The 23,163-nt window shown below is 38.8% G+C and overlaps 1 pseudogene; it reads left to right on the forward strand.

Annotated features, from left to right (window-relative positions):
* Positions 1–236: 236 nt before the first annotated feature.
* LOC102523517 lies at positions 237–12,052 on the forward strand (annotated as a pseudogene).
* Positions 12,053–23,163: the final 11,111 nt, after the last annotated feature.

The following is a 23,163-nucleotide window of genomic DNA, read 5'->3' on the forward strand; positions in this document are numbered from 1 at the left end:
GATTAGTTAACTCAGCAGGGTCTTTCCATCTCATCTCTGCCATCTTCATTACATCACCTTTGTTCTTTGGTTTTCTTCCTTTGTGTTTGCTTGATGTCTTCAAGTCACCCACATGCCATAGCAGAGCATCCCAGAGGCAGGGAAAGTGAAAAGAATCTTTTTAAGGATAAGCTTTCCAGAAGCCCCAGAGAGGATTTCTTCTCATGTCTCATTGGCCCACATTGTGTCTCGTTGTCATGACTGAACCAATTACTTGGCAAGGGGAAGACAGCACCATGATTGAAACAGACCAATTAAAGATCACCCCGGGGGCTGAAAAGGGACTCTGCCCTGCAGTGGTGAAAAATATTGGTATTCTTTTTGTAAAATGAAGGAGGGAATAGCTGTTGCATAGGTGACCAATAGCATTTCCCATCTTCTTTCTAGCTGTGTTACCTCGGAGAGGTCACTGAACATCTCTCAGCCTCACTGTCCATATCAATTAAATTCAGATAGTAATAGTATCTACCATCTAGGTTTTTATGAGGATTAAATGGGATGTTCATGAGCAGCACTTAGCGCAGTGCCTGACACATAATAAGTACCCAATAAATGTTAGCCATTAATTTACCATTGAATTTTCAGTGAATTTTGTAATTAGATATTCTTCCTGATGTCTTATCTGACTGTCCCTTCTCTCTTAGCAGCTAATAACATCTTCTGTAATAACCTATCACGTGATTAAAAGATTTTCTTCTTTATGCTTTAATCACTGAGCTGCTTCTTTGCTACTGTCCCTTTGCCATTTATTGAATTTACTTGAAGTACAAGAGTAGACTCAATGCTACATTAAAGGAAAACACTGAGTATTAAAGGAGAATTACTATAATTCTGGCTATAATATGGCTTACTCCATTTGAAATGCCCAAGTAGAATATTTGCTTTTACAATAAGCTATTGTAGACTGGTATTTGGCTAATAGTCCACCATGATCCTTAGGTCTTACTATGTCTCAACATGCCATTCCCCTTCCAATTACTTTTTCACCACTATACATCCCCTTTTGGTTGAACTGGGCTAAGTGTTTACATTTTGTTCCACACAAAATAATAGACTTCTTTCAGGGAACTGCTTCAGATGCCTGTGAAACAGAACATCAAAAGGAGAAATCTTTCGAGTATAAAGTTCCATCAGCTTGATTTCACAATATTTTCCTTGCAGTTACGTGTAACTCTCGGCAATGATGCAGGGAATGCTATGAACGATGTATGTACATTATATGTTGGTTAAAAAAAATTATTGCTAAAATATCCACATGTCTTAGGAGAGTGAAAAATATATAAATCATCTGAGTGTTTCAAATGTTTGTGTTCTTTATATGCTTTGCAATTATTTCCCTGAGCAATTCCTCAGGATAATTTTATGAATATCATCTTTGTAAATAAGGCTGCATGGAACAATAGAGAGAACCCTGGCCTGGGAATCAGGTGAGGTGGGCTCCAGCCTGCTTACGGGATGATTATCTGTGTAGCCTCAGGTAATTTATGTGTTCTTTCTGGACTTCCGTTTCCTCATTGTCCACACTGAACTTTGTAGCTCTGATATGCTAAGCAGGGCTGATACTGCCAACCTTAGTTGCATCCTGGAATTTGAAAATTCCTTCGTAGCACTGTGCTCATGTAGTGTCCACTCCAGTGAGGTACTTGGGGCGCTCACCAAGCACGCACACAAGCTCCTTCCCTCAGCAGACTACATCTGAGCTGTGTCTGTGTGGTTCCCTTCTGATCCACAGCTGTGCTGTCTGCTTTTATGTGTCAAAAGAGCAGTTTCTGGTGTCTTTTGTAGATGTGATTCGGCTATGTGAAAATGCAACAGTAGCAAATGAAGAAAATATCTCAGTATTTTTGAAGATGAAATAGCTCAGGGTCCCAGAGATCATTTAGAAATCCTCCCTCCACAGACAACCCCCTCATTTTTCAAGTAAAAAAACATTGCTGCAGCAAGTCGGATATGGAGTAAGACTGGAACCCAGATCACTTGTCTCGGAGACAGTGGAATTTTCACTGAAGCATGTTACTGCTTCCAAATACACCACAGTGTCAATATCAGGGATTAGCCACTGATATAAACAGAAAATTATAAAAATGTGTTCACAAGGTTTTATGGTCTACAAGCAACTTACATCTCTGTTATTTCAATGGAACTTCACTGCAAAGAAAGCTGACGCTTGGAAGGGTTAAGTGACTTGCACAGTGTCACTCAGCCAGGCAGTAAAAGAGCCAGCCTTGGAGGCCAACTCCCCTGATTCTGGTCTTGTATGTTTCCTGAAATTAGCCCTGCCCTCCATCAAACAGGCTGATTACCAGGGAATGAAGTAGATCTTTCCACTGCTTCTGGCTGCTGAGGGATCAACCTGAAAAAGGTTGGTCCAGTTGGCAATATGCTCCAAGCTATTCACATGTTCTAATCTACCAAGATCAACACCATAATTAAGTTTACTTTTAGGAAACTCCTGAACAGAAAACCAACCAGAAGCCAGGTGGTCCAGGAGATTTTTTTTTTCCTTTTTTGATGCCCTAAAATGGCTCATTTCTACACATTTATATATTAATATTCAATTATATAAATGGTGGTTCATACAGACAAACATCACTAGATAGACTATTTTTTATCCAAATTTTTTCATCACACAATATTAACAATGTCTTACATTTACAATAGGGAGTTGCAGCATAGTGGTCAAGCAGAAGGGCGCCAATGGTCACATCAGCGTTCAAACCATGGGTCTATAACCTGTCATAGTCCTCATTCATGTAATGCAGCTAAAACTGTAGTACATACATCATAGTCATTAAGAGAATTAAATGTGGCAATACCTATAAAGGTCTTAAAATTGTACCAAGCACACAGTAAGCATATGATAACTGCTAGGTATTATTATTATTTATATAATGAGTGTCATATTGTTCTCATTTTACAAACAAGGAAACTGATTCAGAGAGATTAGTGATCTTCCTAAAGTCACAAAGTTTTAAGTGCCCTTATGAGAATTTATTTGCTAAAATCTTATTAAACACTAATTTGAAAAGACACATGCACCCCAATGTTCCTAGCAGCACTATTTACAACAGCCAAGATATGGAAGCAACCCAAATGCCCAACACAGATGAATGGATAAAGAATAGCATATATATATAATGGAATATTACTCAGCCATTAAAAATGGAATTTTGCCATTTGTAGCAATGTGGGTGGACCTAGAGGGTATCATGTTTATTGAAGTAAGTCAGAGAGAGAAAGTGTATGAGATCACTTACATGTGGAATCTAAGAAATTCAAATGAATTATGTATGTGAAATAGAAATAGACTCACAGGCAAAGAAAATAACCTAGTGGCTACCAAAGGGGAGAAGGATGGGGGAGGGGCAAATTAAGGGTATGGGATTAAGAGATACAAACTACCATTTATAAAATAGATAAGCAACAAGGATATATAAACAGCTCATACAACTCAATAACAAAAAAACAAACAACCCAATCAAAAAATGGGCAGAAGACCTAAATCAACATTTCTCCAGTGAACACATACAGATGGCCAATAGGCACAAGAAAAGATGCTCAGTATCGCAAATTATTAGAGAAATGCAAATCAAAACTACAATGAGGTATCACCTCACACCAGTCAGAATGGCCATCATTCAAAAGTCCACAAATGATAAACGCTGGAGAGGGCATAAAGAAAAGGGAATCCTCCTACACTGTTGGTGGGAATGTAATTTGGTACAGCCACTATGGAAAACAGTATGGAGATTCCTGAAAAAACTAAAAATAGACTTACCATATGATCTAGCAATCCCACTCCTGGGCATATACCTGGAGGGAACTCCAATTCAAAAAGATACATGCACCCCAATTTTCATAGTAGCACCATTTACAATAGCCAAGACATGGAAGCAACCCAAATGCCCATCAACAGGTGGCTAGATAAAGAAGTTGTAGTACACACACACACAATGGAATATTACTCAGCCATAAAAAATAATGAAATAATGGCATTTGTAGCAGTATGGATGGACCTACAGATTATCATACTAAGTGAAGTAAGTCAGATAAAGACAAATATCATATGATATCACTTATATGTAGAATCTAAAAAAAGATGGCACAAACGAACTTATTTACAAAACAGAAACAGACTCACAGACATAGAAAACAAACTTTTGGTGACCAGGAGAGGAAGGAAGTAGGAAGGGATAAATTGGGAGTTTGGGATTAGCAGATACAAACTACTATGTACAGAATAGATAAACAACAAGGTCCTACTGCAGAGCACAGGGAACTATAGTCAAGGGCCTGTAGTAACCTGTAATGAAAAAGAATATACGTGTGTGTGTGTGTGTGTGTGTGTGTGTGTGTGTGTATAACTCAATCACTATGCTGTGTACCAGAAACTAATACAACATATTTCAATAAAAAATTAAACTTAAAAATAAAAAGACTAATTGGTGTCAGGCTGAGAGCAAAAACAAGAATAGGGGAGAAAAGAAGAGGAGTGACAGGCTGGCTGGGTGGAAGGGACCCCTAAAGGACCACATGATAGAGCCCTGAGCTGTATGTCACCAATTTCACACTATTGCTATATTTAATAAGTGACCAGTCTGTGCTTCCCTGCTTTCCTCAAGTGGTTTGGTTTTCCCTCAAAGGGTGACAACTACAGAAGAATCAGATCAAACAGAAAAACACAATTTGGGTTGCTTATTAAGACAGACTCTAAGGGAAAAGCCAGTTGTGTCTAGGTCTCTACCATGTGACATAAATCTGTTTAATTTTAAACTGTGCTCATAGGGTGCAAAGAGCAGGAGGGATGGATTAGGAGTTTGGCCTTAATAGATACACATTACTGTATATAGAATAGATAAACAACAAAGACTTAATGTATAGCACAGGGAATTATATTCAATTTCCTGTAATGAGCTATAATGGAAAAGAATCTGAAATATCTTTATATACATATATATATCTGAATCGCTTTGCTGTACACATGAAACTAACATTGTTAATTGACTACACTTCAATAAAAATAAGAATTAAAAAAACAAATAAATCTGTTTAAATTTGAAAGTGTATCAGTCATGTGGGCATAAACTTCTTTTCTTACGAGTCTGTAGGTTAATAATACTCTTAGGTAACAGTAAGAAAAAAATCAACCTAATTATCAACTAAATTACCTATGGTATTGTTGCTGTTTTCATTTTTAATTCATCTTGGACTGGTCAATACCTTGTTCAACAAGTCTACAATAATGTTAAACAAGGTACTATGGAAGTATCTAAATGTTTATTCTCAATTTCTGTTCTTATCTCTTTACAGAGCAGTAACAGTTTGTGAACCAGCAGGTACTTCTCATAGTTTGAGGAGTGTCAGCATAAATATAAGGACATTTATGGTCAAGTTCATGAGAAACTCAGAAGTGGTCCCAGGGTTAAACTGGAGGCTCCATGACATTAAAAAGACCCAGGTTTTATTATTATTATTGTTGTTGTTGTTGTTGTTGTTGTTGTTATTATCTTGTTAATATCCCACAGGGTATTGGTTTCCATCCTCAGGCTTGTAAATGGCCACAAGCTCCCCAAGCCCCGGTTACCTCCTCACTCAACATTATCCACAGCAGGAAGGGAAAAGTAAGAGCAAAGGGGCTTTCTCCTCATGTCGTTCTATCTTCACTCAAAGTGTAATATCCTGTCTAGAAATGCTCCCAAAGGTCCCCCAATTCATCCAAAACTGCCTCTATACCAAACATGCAAAGAAGAATGGGACCACTGTGTCTGAAAGAAGACAATGAGGACGCAGATCCTTAGGGCTCCACAGCACACTGCCATCTGAAAGCACCTTGGGACTTTGGCAAAGAAGAACCAGGAATGGCTGGTAGGAGAGAAAAGAAGTGTCTGCCACAGAAGTCTTAGCTCTGCCCAGATCACAGGGGGGTTAAAGAAGTCTGCCCTCAGGGAAAATGTGGCATTCTGCAAGGATGAAGGATGTACTCAAATTTTTTAACGTGACAATCATTTCTTATCCATTAGAAACGTCTGGAAATCAGAAACAACCAGAAGGCAGGTCTCCTATTCATTGCCTCCTGAACAGGTCTTTGAACTTCATAAGTCTCCTTTTCCTTGTTTGTAAAAGGGGCTTACAGCAGGACTTTCTTCAGGGATGTGTTATGAGGGCTTTAAGAGCTAACAGCACTTACAAAAAGCCCTGGCATGCGGCAAGCCCTGAGTAAACCTTACCTTACTGTTATTGCTAAGTGGTTATGGAGACGAATTTTGAATTCCTGCATAACTTAGCGTCACTATTAGAAAAATCATAAGAGCTTGAGTCTTTGGATACTTGAGCAATTTCCGGGGCTGGTTTCACGTAAACACACAGTAAGGGAAGACTGAGCACATAGAGAGAAATTTTATGGGCAGTACATGGGACTTCTGAAAGAAGAATGTCAAGGCGCTCACTCGGAACCAAAGGAAATTCAGGAAACCCAACGTTGTCTCAGAGTCCAGCAAAACCTAAGAAGCAGTGTGAAAGTACAGGCCTCCCACAGTCCTGCTTCCCCTAAGCCACTTTGGGGGCTTATCTGAAGAAGTTCCAGGAAGAGCTGTGGAGCAGCAGAGCTGCGAGCTGCCCTTAGAGGTGGTGCTAATGTTGTGATGCTGTGCTGTCTGCTTGCCAAGGAGCTATTCCAGGAAGCAAGACACTCTGGAATGACCCAGAGGACCTTCTGACAGGAGCAACTGGGAATGACCACAGCCAACAGAAAATGCGGCTGGGAGTCACTGCATGCAAAGTATAGGAAGGAATGGTCACCAGGAGATTGGACGACCACTGGCATTGCCTGTCACTGAGGGCCATGAGCCACAAAAGCTATTGCCATCAATAGCAATTTCTAAACAAGAGTGCTGGAAACTGCCAGTGGAACTGATCCTTACTGTTCAAAGCAGCAGACCCTAGGTCAGAACTGAAAGATCTTATTGCTCAGAAGTTCTGGCCCTCCTCACCATCTGGTCAGGGGATCAAAGTGCTAGTAATTGAACAACAAACTGTAGAGGGAGCAGCTTGGGCTCAGAGCCTAACGACCTGGACTTGAGTTCTGGATTTTCCATTCTGTGACCTTGGGTAAACCCCTTAATACTCTGAGCTTCAGAGTATTTAATGGGTTAACATATATGAAAATGCCTTATAACATATAAGGTACCAGGAAAATCAGAAACATTGTAATCGTTTTTTTTTCAGTATATTCCTCAATGAAGAGCAAAATTAACAATTTTGCACAAGAGAAACTAAAGAGAATATAGCCCTAGTAAATCTGAGTAGGGGCCCAAGCCAGTTTTAGAGACCCTTAACAGGAAACTAGCTGAAAGTTCAGATGAGGTTTGGAGAAGGAGTGTCTCGCTAATGACTCAGATCAGATTCAAATTTGTGATCTCAAGTCCTTGGGCCTCTGCATAGATGTGGTACAAGTTTTCAGTTGCTTAATGGGTCTGCAATCCCATTTTGTTTCAAATGAAAAACCACCTGAAAGTTTCCTGAAGAGGGTTTTTTAGAAAAAAAAAAATTAAGCATAACATATCTGTGGTTGATCTTCTGTCAGTATAGTCCCTTCCAAAGTTCCTTGGGAAAACCAGAAGGCAGCAATGTTTCAGCAGTTGGGAGAGAAGGACACATTACAAAATGTGATCACAACTGCTGTGTTGAGTCAGGACACCCTTCCGAGGCGTGCAGACTGGTGCTCTGTGAGGGCAGCCACGCTCTCCACCCCTCACCACCAGTCTCGAGGATTTCCTGCACACATCTGAGTAGTGACACTGCCTCCCTGCCTCCCTTGCCTTGGGCACCGTCTTCTGTTTTGGCAACTAGTGGTGCTTCTGAAAGACTCCATCTGCCTATCCACTTTGAGTTTCCACTGCACTGACATCTGGGATTCAGAAACTATTCAATCTGCTGTCAACAGAGACTCCCTTACAAAAAAAAAAAAAAAAAAGAAAGAAAAAAAAAAACACTCAAGAAATAATCCAAACACTAAAATGAAACAGAGAAACAGCATTCTTTTTTGTCTTGTTTTTCAAATAGAGCTTTCCATCCCCGACATGTTTATTCTATAATTAGAAAGTGTGTTGTAGAAAGAGTGTTATGATCACCCTCTAAAAATCTTGTTTTTGTAATACTGAATTTATCATATGATATTAATTTGGGGAAAGAAAAAAAACAGGAAAGCAGCTAAAGCACCAGGAGTTCTGCAGAGCAGGACGGTGGAGTATCAGAGGCAACAGGAATACCTAAAACCACCATAATCATGTCTACTAATGATTTCAGGCATGAGTGTGATGAAACTGTTTAGCTCTAGTCCGTACTGACTCTTCTCAAGACCACTGCAATAGACTGAAATGATTACCCCAGTTTTCCCCTCCTCTGATTCAATCTCCAGGAATCACTGTCTTGAATCCCAGGGCTGCTCATTCCCTCGCTCTGGTCAGAACCGTTTTAGCAGAACTTCATCACCTACACAACCAAGGACTGCCCCCAAACTTGGAACCCAAGGCGCCTTCAAGTCCTTTTCTGCAGAGGTGATACTGCTTCCCCCAGGGCATATTTGAAAATGTGTGAGGATTCTTTTCAGTAGTCAAAATGCCATGGAGCACTGCTGGCTTTTAGAAAGCTGGGACCAGGGACACACACTCCTTAAGATGACAAAGAACCACTTACCCCCCCAAAACCGGTAGAGAAACTCTGAGCTTAAATTTTCAACTTTTCCTAACTTTATTTTCTACTCCTTCCTGTCACACCCAACATCCCAGCCACCTTGACTAGTCCCATCTCTAACTTCAATGGCTCTGCTCACACTGATATCTAGTCTGAAAAGTCCTCCCCAACTCACTGATCTTTGCCACTCTCAATCCTTCAAAACATAGAATAAACAGTTTCCATCCTGCAGTCAATACTCTTGTGGCCCCACATGACTTTGCTCATCTCTCTGCTTTAACACTCACTGTATCCTGACTTACAGTACTGCCATTTGTATTACTCTTGTCTCCATCACCAAACAATACTTTCCCGGAGGACAGGACCTGCCTCATTCAGCTTATATATCTAAAACACTAAGCACTCATTTAGTGCCTGGTACTTACTAGATTTACTGAATTTCATTGAATTACAGACGTCATTTTCAAATATTTTTTCTATCAAATGTACGTGGGGACATTCCAAAATTTCTTAACTACTAGTAGATTTAATACATAAAGTCTTACTAGTTCTCCTTAGGCAAAAAAAATTTGACTGAATTGAAAAAATGGTTGGTTTCCTGCCCCTGTTAACTGAGACAGGGTTAAGTCCTTTCAAAAAAAAAAAAAAAAGAATCAAAAGGAGTTAGTCTTCCAAAAGTCACAAGGAAAATGAAAATGTGATTTTTTCGTGTTACCCAGTGAGATCTTTGTGTACACGTAGCTCCCCAAATGACTAAACTTTACAAATTTCACTTGAATTTAATTCAACTTTCCAAAAAAAAAAAAATTTAAGTCACCTTTGGACTGGGATGAAACGTGGAAAATTTCATCTCAAAGTAAGATTTTTTTTTTTTCTAGGAAGCTGTGAGCAAATAAAAACAAGGGTTGGTGGAGGCATTTTACCACTTCTACCACAGGACGGGTCACTGCCAACGCCACACTTGTTGATGAGACATTTGGCAAAAGGCCTGCTACAGAAACACAGTCTGTGACTTTATTTTGCTGGAGATTTCATCTGTGAAGATTTTCTTTTCCAGTTACAAAGTTCTCCCAAGGGGGACATAGCTGCTTTTTGGAAACCTGTGAAGTGTTGGCAAGCCCTGCCCTGTTTACCATGGAAACTTGTGCTTGGATAGAATTACAGTGTGTGACCTGGTACGAGCATAGATGGATGTCTGATGCCTGCTATTTTCTCTTCATGTTGATTTGAAAATTATAAATCACAAAACTAGATCAAATAACTTTGATTTCTCCAGTTCATTCGCTCATCATGGTATACAGTCATACCTACGCAGACTTGAAAATAGATTGGCGGACAACAGAAATATATGCTACAATATATTAGAACGTATGAGTTTGGTTCTAAATAATCTGCATTGGGTTGCCTGGAAAGGGAGTAGACTGTTTGTAAGCATGGGTGATTTAATATGTGTTTATCTGTTGTTTTTTTCTTAAGAAGTTACAAAATATCATACGGCTTCTAAATTGCTTTGATGGGTTATATTTGTTTAATGAGAAAGAAAAAAATGAACTAGCACTGCCTGTAAACAGATATGATCTGCTTTCCTCTAAATAACTGCTTAAAGCATCTGGCCCAGGATTGTGTAAGAAATTTGTTTTTATGTCTTTGGGAAATAGTTAACAGTCTGGTTCAGGACCTCATCACGTCTTGCCTGGATTACTGCAATCGTTTCTAATTTGATCCCAGACCACGGCTCTCACACCCCACCCTCAATCTATTTGCCACACTCCTACTGGCACTGGCATTCAAACAACAGATCTGATCACCCCAATCCAATGGTTGAAACCCTTCTAAGGTTTTAGGAGTGCTTTGAGGAGAGAGTTAGCATGGCATGCAAAGTTCTGCTCTAGCCTTCCCCCTTGCCTCACACTCCTCTCACTCTGTATTCCACTGTACACGTGTCACTCTCTAAGGTACCACTCAGTTGCGCCTCTCTGCCTTTGAACTAGCCTCTCTCAAGCATCTAATGTCAACTCTGGAGCTCCCTGCCCTTCCCATGGCTTGCTCCCATTCATCTTACAGCTCATGTGCCCCTTTCTCTAGAAATTAACCCAAAGTTTCTCATCTAGGAAGAGTTTGACTCCCATAAGTGTTCTCCAGTAACACTGTGCAAATCTCCAGGATGGCAGCTGTCAACAGCACTGCATTCTAATAGCATGGAAGTTCCAAGAGACCCAATTTTAGGCAGAGCTTAACAAATATCCTGGTGTGCAGATGGTACTCGATAAAAATTGATCAAATTATGAGTGAACAAAAGAATGAATGAAGAATTAAAATTTTTGCGTTTACATTATACTTGTTTTCTGGTTATACTTTTAGACACTGCTAGTCTTGAATTTGCCATTTTGAAAGGATCTCCGTGATCAGAAATTATTTTTTCCCTTTTTACCACTTTGGGAAAACAAAGTAGGTTTAAGAACCAAGTTGCATTCAAAGAAAGTTTAGACAAGCTAAAAAGAATTGAAGAATGCTCTTTCCATGGCTAGCACAACCATGGGCCCAAGAAGGATCTGAAGTGTGTAGCAGCACCAAAGCACTGGATGCTAATAAACTGATGAATATGTTTGTTTCTCACCCATCTATCCATCCACACAAGCTTGAGAGAATGTCTCCCCCTCATCATTTTCGAAGGAATAGACTTAAGTACACTCCATCAGGAGATGAAGTAAAGAAGGTCTGGATGCAACAGTTCATTAAGATTGATGGCAAGGTCCAAACTGATATAAACCTACCCTGCTGATATAACAGATGTCATCAGCCTTGACAAGACCAGAGAGAATTTCCACCTCTGCCATGACACCAAGGCACTTTGATGTTCATTGTATTACACCCAAGGAAGCTAAGTACAAATCGTACAAGGTGAGAAAGATCTCTGTGGACACAAAAGGAGTCTCTCCTCTGGTAACTCATGATGTTTACAACAACTACTACCCTGATCCTGTCATCAAGGTAAATGACACCCTTCAGACTAATTTGGAGACTAACCAGAATACCCATTTCATCAAGTTTGACACTGGTAACCTGAGTATGTTGACCAGAAGCGCTAACCTGGGAAGAATCCGTGTGATCACCAACAGGGAGCGGTCTTCTGGTTCTTTTGATACACTTCATGTGAAAGATGCCAAAGACAACAAACAGCCTTGCCACCTGCCTCTGCAACATTTTTGTTATTGGCAAAAGCAACAAGCCATAGATATCTCTTCCCTGAGGAAAAGTGACCCACTTCACCATTGCTAAAGAGAGAGACGAGAGGTTAACAGCCAAGCAGAGCAATGGGTGAAATGATCTCTAGGAGGTATGATTGGAAGGGTCTTTGTACTTAATGGAAGATATTATGGTACGATTGAAAAACAAAAATAAGAGTGGCACAAGCCATTTAAGAACTAAATATTAATTATTAACACAGCTATTCATATGATTTTGTGACCTTCTACACTGTGTACATTACATTGTCCAACCCTGAGCATCTAAATAAAGATGCTAACTTTAGTTTATGACCAATAAATTGCCTTTAGTTATTGCACAGATAATGGTAATTTTCAGGATAAAATCATTTTAAATTCAGTTGAAAACAAAAGAATTAACGTAAGTGACCTTCTTTAGCACTTCTGGTAAAAAGTATGTTACTAATTTGAACCAGCATTAGGGTTTACAAATCCCCCTCAGATCTGAAACAATTTGCTTGCAGGATTTGTGACTTTACCACTTGTTTTCCTTCATTCCTGCATAGGCACTGACAGTTCAAAAAGCCCAATATTTAATTCTCGTGGCAATAAACCAAACTCCAGTCCAGAGCTCATACTTCCTGACATCTTCCACCCAGTCTCCAAGGGATAAAAGCAGTGTTTGAAATCAGCCTTCTATGTAGAAAAAAAAAATATACAGTGTGATATGAAGTGCAACAGAATTTCTAGCCCCCAAAATACATCCCTCCCCATTCCCTGCCCTTACCTCTCAATGTCTGAAATTACTTTGACAAACAGAAACACACAGTGAGAGAGAATAGGCTTAAGACGTCAAAGACGTTTGTCCACCAACTTAAATTCACACTGCTTATTATGTTTCCCTTTTTGCCTTATTTTCCAGGAAGCTCAGAGACCAACTGATTGTTCAGTTGTAGTAAAACTTTTCTTCCTGCCTCAGTTAGAAGCCTCATCCCTTTTCCTGTATTTTATGGACTGGAAGTTTGTGCCCCCCAAAATACATGTGTTAAAGTCCTAATCCCCCAGTGTGGCTATATTGGAAGTGGGGGCCTCTAAGGAAGTAATTAAGGTTAAATGAGAGCACAAGAGTGGGGCCCCTCCTATAGGACTAGCATCCATGCAGGAAGAGACACTCGAGAACTGGCCACTCTCCTTCTCCCTCCCTCCCTGCACACATATCAAGGAAAGGCCATGTGAGGACACTGTAAGAAGGCAGCCAGGAAAAGAGCTCTCACCAGAAACCAAAAGAGCTAGAACCCTGATCTTGGACCTGCAGCCTCCAGAACTGAGAAAAATTCATTTCTGTTGGATAAGACAGTATGTCCAAGCTGACTATTACATATACGATTCCTGTCTTTCTTCTTTTAATCTCCCTACCACTTACCTGGCACCCAGGCTCTAAACCCTGGTCCCTGTAAACTCTGCTGCGCTGCATCTCCCACTGTCCACCTACCAGTTGTAAAAACCTTGAAAAAAACATTTCATAAACTTAATGAAATCAAGAAGGGTAACAGCCCAGCACAATAATTTGAGAGCCACTCTTAGTCTATACCTGAAAGCTTAAAATTCATCTAGTCTATTGCTTTTCTGAGTATCTGCTATAATTTTATAAAAAGCAACAATGACTTTTTCCCTTCTTATATGTTAGTGTCCAGTTTTATAGGTGATGTTTCTGTAAAACAGGCAAAATTAACAAGTATGATACTGTGGCTTGATTTCATGGGACTGCGTGTCCTTAATGAAGGGGGCTTAATGGGCTTAATGAAGGAAGCCCCTTAATGGGGCTTCCTCCCGCCCCATTTTTTCATGTTTTTCTCCTTTTTCTAATTTTTAATATGATCCAGAATCCAGCCCCACTCTTACGTTCTCAAGCCTTTCCTTCCTCACACATTTTCAGCCAATGATCTCAATATTGCCTATTTCTTTGACATCATTCAGCTAAATTTGTGAAAACTGTTTTCTTCTCCTAAGACCTACTCCAGATAGCTATCCTGTAAGCCTTATGAACTACAAGATCTTCTAAGGGAAGTACAGATGTTTAGAGCTATAACAAGGCTAACCGTGTTTAATTAATAGTTTTTGTGCCAAGAAAAAAAAATCATTAAGATGACAAGTTTCCACTAAAGGTCACATGCTTAAAACTTTCTTTAAAACTCCTCCTTATGAGCTAAAAATAGTCTGTATTTGCATTGAATAAAAAAATTATATTACTAGAATATTTGAGAAAAACCCATATAGGCTTTTTTCCTTAGGTGTGGAAGTAAAGAAATGACATTCATTTTTTTCAAATTTTTATTTGGTCATTCTTACAAAAGCAACTGAAAAGTGGTTGAACTTGTTGATTCCCATGTGGATAGACTTCAGTGCGAGGTAATGTTAGTGAAACACAGGAAAAATAATAAACTGAAGTTAAATGTGATTTGAAAACACTCTATAAGCAACTGAGAAAAATTCTTAACCCTCTCCTGGATGAGCTTGTCAAGATTAGCGTCTTGGGCATTTAGAAGCTGAAAAAAGTTAAATGACTCCAGATGTAATAATGCCCAAATAGAGAAAGACCATTTCCACTGTCAAGCATGGATACAAGAGTCCCTCTACACAGGGTTCTGGAAACAACCATTGGTCGGGAAAGTGAGCATCAGATCTCACTTCTTTAAGAACTAAAGTACTTAGTGTTTTCTAGAAATGCCCCAAAAGAACTTCCCAGGACTGACATTCATGGTATTCCGTGGACTACTCCCCTCCCCAATACAGATCTTTCTAGTTTTTTATTTCACAATCACAGAACCTACTCTCCAGCGAAACTAAACCCCTCCTTGACCACACTACCTAAGGTCTTCCACCCAGCTTCTGCCCTTCTGCTGTCTTCTTCATAATACTTACCCCTGTCAGAAATTATCTAAGTCTACTGTCAGTCCCTAGTCTCTCAGAATGAAAGTCTCATGAGAACAAACATTTTTCCTTGTTTACTGCTGGATATTCAGGGTCTAGGACAGTATTTGTCATATAACAGGTACTCTGTAAATATTTATTGAATGAATGAATGAAACATTCCCCATAAACATCTGAACTTCATTGCCTCTATGTCTTGGCCTATAAAGTTCCCTCCATTTAGAATGCCTGTACTCTCTTTCCACACATCTTCATGGGCCAAGTAGTTTTATAGCATCTAGGCCTGTGTCTGAGTTGACAATGTGCAAGCTTCAGCTCCCTTCAAAGAACAGCAGATATTTAAGGGATCAGCCTGTGATTTTTTCTTTCATACACACAGACACACAAGTGCACATGCACACACATACATACACACACACTAGCACAGTATCACTCAGAAAACATTTATTATATTGATTAATGAGACTAATGTACCATTCTAGTTCTAAATGTGACTTCACTTTAGCTAGAAATTTAACAAGAAAAGTGGACCCACCATCTGGTTAGTGCTATGGCATAGCAGGAGAAATATATCAATACATGTGTTCAATCCACACAGAAACAGCAAGGGTGGCAAATTCTGATGTCAATTCAGATCATTAGTTAAGAAAACTTTAATTCAATTTTGTCATATTACCCTCAGTTGTCCCCTGCCTGGCTCCTGGGACATATCCAGGACTCCCTATGACATTCTGTGGGAGTTTGGAAAAAGAGAAGGAAAGAAGAAAACCCAGAATCTTCCCCAATCTACATAAATCTTCAGGGGCCTCCTGTCCATGGGTTTATGTCAGGCTGACCTCTGTTTTGCTCTAGTTGAAGAATCCAGCTTGAACAGGTCAGTCGTGATTTACGAAGGCAGAAAGAAAAATGCATTTGTTCATCTCTTGGACTCAGAGTCTTAATACCAGGTCAGTCATTCTAGTCCCACACATTTTTCCAACCACCAAATTCCCTTTTCTCCTCCCTCTTCCTCCATGCATTCAGTGTCAACAACCTATTCAGTAATAAGTTCTTTTAATACATTCTAAGAATTCTCATGGCTTATTACTTATTGACAGTAAGTTCTCTGACTACAAAAAAAGTCAATATTTAATCTCATCTTTTTCTCTGTGTTTCTTCTATGCTCATCCTTGGCCGTATAACACAGAAGTATGTCCTTTTTATTTCAAATTGCTATGTAATATCTCTAGCTGGGTCTAGAGGTGAATGTAATCTGCAGATGATAGCATAGTCAGTGCATTTATTTTGATTTTTTGACAAGTGTGAATGGTGACTTACAAACTGGCCAATGATTCCCAAGGTTCATTTTGTGATACCTAGGTTGTGATACGCCAAACGGTATCATAAAATTCTTAAGTATCTTAAAACTAAATTAATTTGGATTTACCTTCAAATTTCTGATATAAATATGGAGCAATAGCATTCCTTGACATAAAACATAACAAAAGTTGTATCTCCTGATTAGAAACTATTGTTTCCAGAGGCAGACTCAGTCCATTCGCGAAGATTGTTCTGTTACTTACTACAAAGTTTAGATGTTTTCTGATGATAATAAATGAATTCATGTTTGCTGCGTTCAAAGACTTTGTCTTTTAAAATATTCACCCTTCTTTAAGCCCTTGGAATTAGAAACCTGATGCGTGTGGGAAGGTTACACAGACAACTATTAGGAGTTGCACCAAGTGTTTCCTCCAGGCTTTAGGTTGGCTTGCTAAGGTTAAAAGACAGTGTAAGAGTTACCTTGTGGTCAAGGAAGAGAGATGCATACTCGTTGATGCTAATCCATTCTACTGATGCAGGTGAGAGTGAGACATGACTATGGCTTACTCACAAGACTGCCTTTAACCATGGCTTAAAATGCCCTATACCAGTTGGGACATGAATTAGAAATAAGAGGAGGAGACAGGGAAAGATTATCTGCACAGCCTCAGTCCCAACTGCACGTGCACAGAGCTGGGAAGTATTTTGCTGGGTACCAGTGCACTCAACACAAATACATTTAGTGCCTATTAATGACATTTAGCACTTATTACTGAGTATTTACTTAGTACTTACTATGTGCCAAGGAGTGTTCTCTAACACATTAGTCCTTTAACACATTAGTCTTTTAAACCTCATGGCAGGTAACAGGCAGTAGGCTACTATTACTGTTTTCAATACTTTATAAATGAAGAAACTGAAACACAAAGAGAATAAGCAACTTGCCCCAAATCATACAGCCATTAAGTGAAGGAACTAGAGTTCAAAGCCAGGAATTTACAACTCCACAATCATTAACCACTCTGTTACCTGCCTAAGGGGTATAAGGCGTGCACATAAAACACTAGTGAAAGATATCTTGAAGTTACAGATTATTCAAAAAGCATTGCACAGGAATGAGGCAATGATGACAATCCAAGGGGTTGCACTGCTACAAACAACCTCAAAGACACAGCAGACTAACCTAGATCCGTACAGACTAATGTTACAAAAAAGGGGGCGATACCTTCATCGTCACTAGAGGAAGACACTCCACAATTACCAAAGTAAGAAGCCATTTAAAACCATCCAGAAAAAATCATGCACTTGTTGTGGGCAAGTCAAATTACTAGGAAGCTTGGTAAATACTATAATGATGGGTTTTCCTGACTTATCTTTAAGGGGGAGTTAGATATACCCTTCTTGGCATGCCAGCCAAACAGGTATGCAAGAAAGGAAATGAACAAATACCAAGTATCGCCAATAGGCATCTTGAACAAATGTCACAATGATCATGAAGGCTCTAGAGGTGTTCTGAAGAATCTTCATGACTCCTTCAAAGTCATCCATCTCATAAGAATAAGGGACTGTATCCCTGCTCAGCACAAAGCCTTCTCCAGGCAACGTGAGCCACTAGCGATAGCTGTATCAGCGGAAATCAGATCAGAGCTCTGTTACTAGTTCATTGCTTGCTTTGTTTTTGCACTTGTGTCAATTAAAATGAATGAAAGGAAACACATGCCTTATGAGATACAGGTTTCCTATTACAGTCAATGAAATAATCACATGAAATGCACCATTTTTAATCTATTCAATTACTTAGCAGATCACTTGGACAGTTATCTAGCCTTAATTAAATTCTTCTTTGGCACGTAAGAACTACAAATATTTCATTAATATTGATTTATTTTTGTAAAAGAAAAATACAAAGTTAAAAATTGAAGTAAACCTGCAAATTAAAAATAAAGGATATAAAAAATAAATGATAAAAAAATAAATTATATAAACATAGTCGTCTAGAAGCAATATTAAGACACTTGGAGACAAGCAGAACATTTAACCATAATTTCAAATAACTCCTTTGTCAATCGCACATGAGTTGCTAATAAAAATTACATTTAAGTCTTTCTTATTTTTAATAAATTCAAAGACTTAACTCTTCAGCAACATAGTGTTTTAGCATTTACGAACTTGCTCATGTCAGTGATTATATAAATAAAATTATAAAAACAATAAATATTTTATTATTATTAAAATCCACTTAGATAATATACCATTATTCTGACACATATTTCTTTATAAAAATAACTAAAAAGTAATAATAAAGCTGAATGATATGATATTACAATTAGGACATGAGGGACATTGCATCCAGATTAAACTGCCTGAACTTAAAATGGTATGTTCTAAAATCTTTCTGAGGAAATAATGTGTTTCATTCATTTATTCATTTATTCATTCATTAAGTCAAAAAGTATTTGCTGAATACCTATAAAACAGTAAAACATATGTTGAACTACCAACTTCTGCTGATTATTAATATATTAATTTATTATATTTCTATTTATATATTCTACTGTAGGATAAACATTGTTCTTCTTAGATATATTTAATGAATTTAATGATGAAACTCTTGAGAAAATCCCATATAGTTTTCTCAAAATGTTGTCCCTGGGGTCAATTTTTCTTTGTAGAAAATACACATTAAAAATTTTGGGGTAGTGGGCCAGCCATGTCAACAATCTCCTTACTCCCAAATGTTTCAGAAAAAAAATTACTGCACTATACTTGAATATTTTCACTGTGAGATTTCTTTTTCAAAACAGATACTTTTTAGCATTGAAAAAGGATAAAAAGACAGGATAGAAAGTGCATCCTTTGAGACTTTTGAATAGTTCCACTGTAGAATGAAGGCTTAAGGCTCTAAGCCTTCTTGCTCTGCCTCCTGCTTGATAAATCCTTTTCCACTTTGGGGCCTGGGCACTTGTGTTCCCTCTGCCAGAAATGCCTTCCCCTGATTATGTCCATGGTTCTGTTCCTCACTGCACTCAGGTCTTTGCTCAAATATCATCTCCTCTGGCTGTACCCTCCTCCATCCCTCTCTATCCTTTTCCCTGCTGCAATAGATTATTATCTGAATCTGCTCTGCACAAGTGTGCTTGAAATAACGAAAAGAAATTTGTGTGTAACAAACTCAGCACTAAGATGGCTCCATGACATGGGTCCTGAAACAAATTGTAGCATTACTCATCCTTGTGCAGCAGTAAAGATTCTATTTCCAGACATGATGACATTCACTGGTTTGAAAACTATTTTCATCTTAACATTAAAGAATACTACTTTTATTAAAAATCCCTTAGAGGAGGAAGGGTATAGCTCAGGGTTAGAGTATGTGCCTAGCATGCACAAGGTCCTGGGTTCAATCCCCAGTACCGCCACTAAAATAAATAAATAAATAGCTAAGTACCTCCCCCCAAAACAAAATTTAAAAATAAATAAATTTTTAAAAAATCTCTTACAGGTTTGATAACATTTGCTGATTGAATTTGAAAGTCCAGTACAGTGAGGTATTTCCTCTCCAGCACTGTGAATGTGGGTTTTAAAGTTAGACAGTCTTCAAATCTCAGGTCTGCAGCTAACTACCTATGTGAGCATACCCTTAAACTGCTCTCATTAACAGCACCAAATACCTTCCTTTGGTTTAATCTAATAGACACATTCCACCTCTCATGTTAAGGAGCTACCTTGAATCATTTGATGCAGATGACAACTCTTTTTTTTCCAGAAATTTTTATTTTCTTTCTAGATTTTTAGCTACTCCTTATCAGTCACCTTTTCAGACTCTTCCTTCTTTGTTTTTCAAAGGTTGATGTTCCTTGGAATTCTAAGGAATTGGAATTCTGCCCTCTTTTCTCCTCACTCTACATTTTCAGTGCTACCATCCTCTCTCACACTCAGATTTCTGATGTATTAACTTAGCTTACAGCTCTCTCTTAAGGTCCAGATCCAAGTATACAACTTCCTACTCGATAGCATTATATGAATTTCCCAGAGACATCTGAAGTACAATACATACAAGTGGCCAAGAAGTCCATGAAAATGTGTTCATCATCAGTTATTAGAGAAGTGCAAATCAAAACCACAATGAGATACCTACTTCATACCCGCTAGAGTGGCTATCATCAAAAAAGAAAACAGACACTAACAAGCGTTGGTGAGAGTATGTTGAAACTGGAGCCTTCGTGTATCACTGGCGGGAATGTTTCATAGTGCGGCTGCATAGTATGCACTATTCACAGAGCAGGGAGACGGTTTGGCAGTTCCCCAAAATATTATCATTATAATATTATGCAGCAACTTCACCTCTAGGTATATATACAAGAGAAATGAAAAACACTGCTACACAAAAAACTTGTACACGAATGTTTACAGCAGCATTATTCATAATAGGCCAAAAGGGGAAACAACCCAAATGTCTATCAACTGATGAATGGAGAAATATAAAAGGTGGTAAATCCATAGTAGAATATTACTCAGGCGTTAACACAGAATGGATTACTAGTACATGCTACAACACATATGAACCTTGAAAACTTTATGCTAAGTGAAAGAAAGACACATAAGACTACATATTATATGATTCCATTCATATGACATGTACAGAATATGCAAATCTGTAGAAACAGTAAGTTGATTAGTGGTTGCCTAGGGCGCGAGGTGCTTGGGGGAGGCAGGAGATAGGGAATGGCTGTAGATGGATAAGGGGTTTCGAGGGGGAGGGAGGAAGCACAAAGGGTCTAAAATTAGATTGTGGTGGTGATTGCACAATCCTGTGAACACATTTAAAAACACATTGCTTTAATGGATGAATTGTAAAGTATGTTAATCATATCTCAAGAAATTTCGATTTCTTTAAAAAAAAAAGAAAGAAGACAGTCACTACACAAAACCTGTTTGTCAATAGTGTTGGATAGAAATGCATTCGACTACAAGCGTCAAAACTCAACTGACAGCAACTGAAGCCAAAAGGGATTTACGTTTCTCCCAGAACCGGAAGTCCCGAGGTAGGCGATGATTTGTGGCTCTCTGAGTCTCTGCATTGCCCTCATGGATCATTTCCTCATCTCTTCCCTGGCCACTGGGATGGCTTTCCTGCCACGGAGGCCACCTTCTAGATGCTTCACTTTCTAGTCTCTGGAAATCCCCAGTTTGAGTGTGTACTGACTAAAGAAAAAGACACAGACAACAACAAAAATCCTGACCACACAGAAAACGCTCTGATCTTTTTAAGGAAAAGGAAAACTTGCTTTCCTTTCCATAATCTCTTTGCCTCCCGCCCTGCAGCCCGTACCCCCCCCCCCCACACACACACACAGACACATACAAACACACACACACACACATACACACACACACACACACACAAAACCTCTTTTTCTGTTCTACCCAGAGAGCTGCTTTCAGTCCCTCTTAGGGATGCTCTCTTCACCTACTCCTCTGGTGGTTTTTACATTTTAGCCATGTTACCATAGTTCTAATCTTATTGAAAAACCAAATGTGGTGGGATTGTGGGCTGTTATCAGTCACATGTAGCAAGGTCTCTCAGAAACCATTCTGTTTCAGATCTTCACATGGACCTGACAGTTTCCACCATCCTATTTGGAAGTTCACCTTTTTTGAGGAAATACTATATGTCAGACACTATGACAAATGCTTTGATGCATTATCACTATTGCTCACATTACCCTTTTCATTTTTTTTTTTTTTGAATTTTATTTTATTGAGTTATAGCCAGTTTACAATGTTGTGTCAATTTCCAGTGTAGAGCACAATTTTTCAGTTATACATGAACTTACATGTATTCATTGTCACATTCTTTTTCACCGTGAGCTACCACCAGATCTCACATATATTTTCCTGTGTTATACAGTATAACCTTGTTTACCTATTCTATATATACCTGTCAGTATCTACAAATTTCAAACTCCCAGTCTACCCCTTTGTTGGCGAAAAATGTGTTAACTACCACTACGCCAGCAGGCCCAGAAGAGTTAACACTCCAAGGTCTGGAACCCGGCTGTAGGGTTACACAGGCCTTTTATAGGCTGCCAGTTTTACACTTTGCAACATCATATGCAAATAAAGTATAACAGAAGTTGACCAACCAGGAACAAGCTTTGTAGAAACAGACCAATCAGGAGTGAGCTCCGTGCAAATGAAGTAGTACAAATGGACCAATCAGAAGTTAGGGAAGTGGACCAATCAGAAGTGAGAGTAATAACCAATCAGGAGTGAAGGAAATAACCAATCAGAAGTGAGCTCAGGGAACCAATAGGATTTTAGGTGTAAGTTAGCCACTTTAGAGGCAGAAAGTGAGATAGAGCCTCTGGGCCAGGGAATCAGTTGGTGCTGGCCAGAGAGTAGTGGTCCTGCTTGGAGGTCCTGCTGGTCTTTTTATGGGGCTTCGTGCCTCACCTTCCCACCCCCTTCCCCTCTGGCAACCACAAGTTTGTATTCTATGTCTATGAGTCTGTTTCTGTTTTGTATTTATGTTCATTACCCTTTAAGTTTGGTGTGCTAGACCAAAAGTAACTGAGTAACTTTCCCAAACTCAAACTAGTTAGTTGCAGAGCTGAGATCTGAAGCTGGATCTGTCTAACTTTAAAATCCATATATATAGTGCCAGAGAGGGAACATCTCATTGTACTTAACTTTCAAATTCAATCAGCAAATGTCATCACACCTCCAAGAGATTTGTAATAAAAGTAACATTTATTTACTATTTTAACATTAACATTTACTATTAAGATGAAAATAGTTTCCAAACCAGTAAATGTCATTACACCTGGAAATAGAATCATTATTGATGTACAAGGATGAGTAATGCTACAATCTGAGGATCCATGTCATGGAGCCATCTTAATGCTCCATGAATTTCTTTTCGTTATTTCAAACACAAAGGTCCAAAGCAGATTCACATAAAATCTTCTTCCCTAAAAAAATACCAGATTATTTACAA

Source organism: Camelus ferus, chromosome 21 (genome assembly GCF_009834535.1).
Source record: "Camelus ferus isolate YT-003-E chromosome 21, BCGSAC_Cfer_1.0, whole genome shotgun sequence".
In the NCBI taxonomy this organism is placed as follows: domain Eukaryota; kingdom Metazoa; phylum Chordata; class Mammalia; order Artiodactyla; family Camelidae; genus Camelus; species Camelus ferus.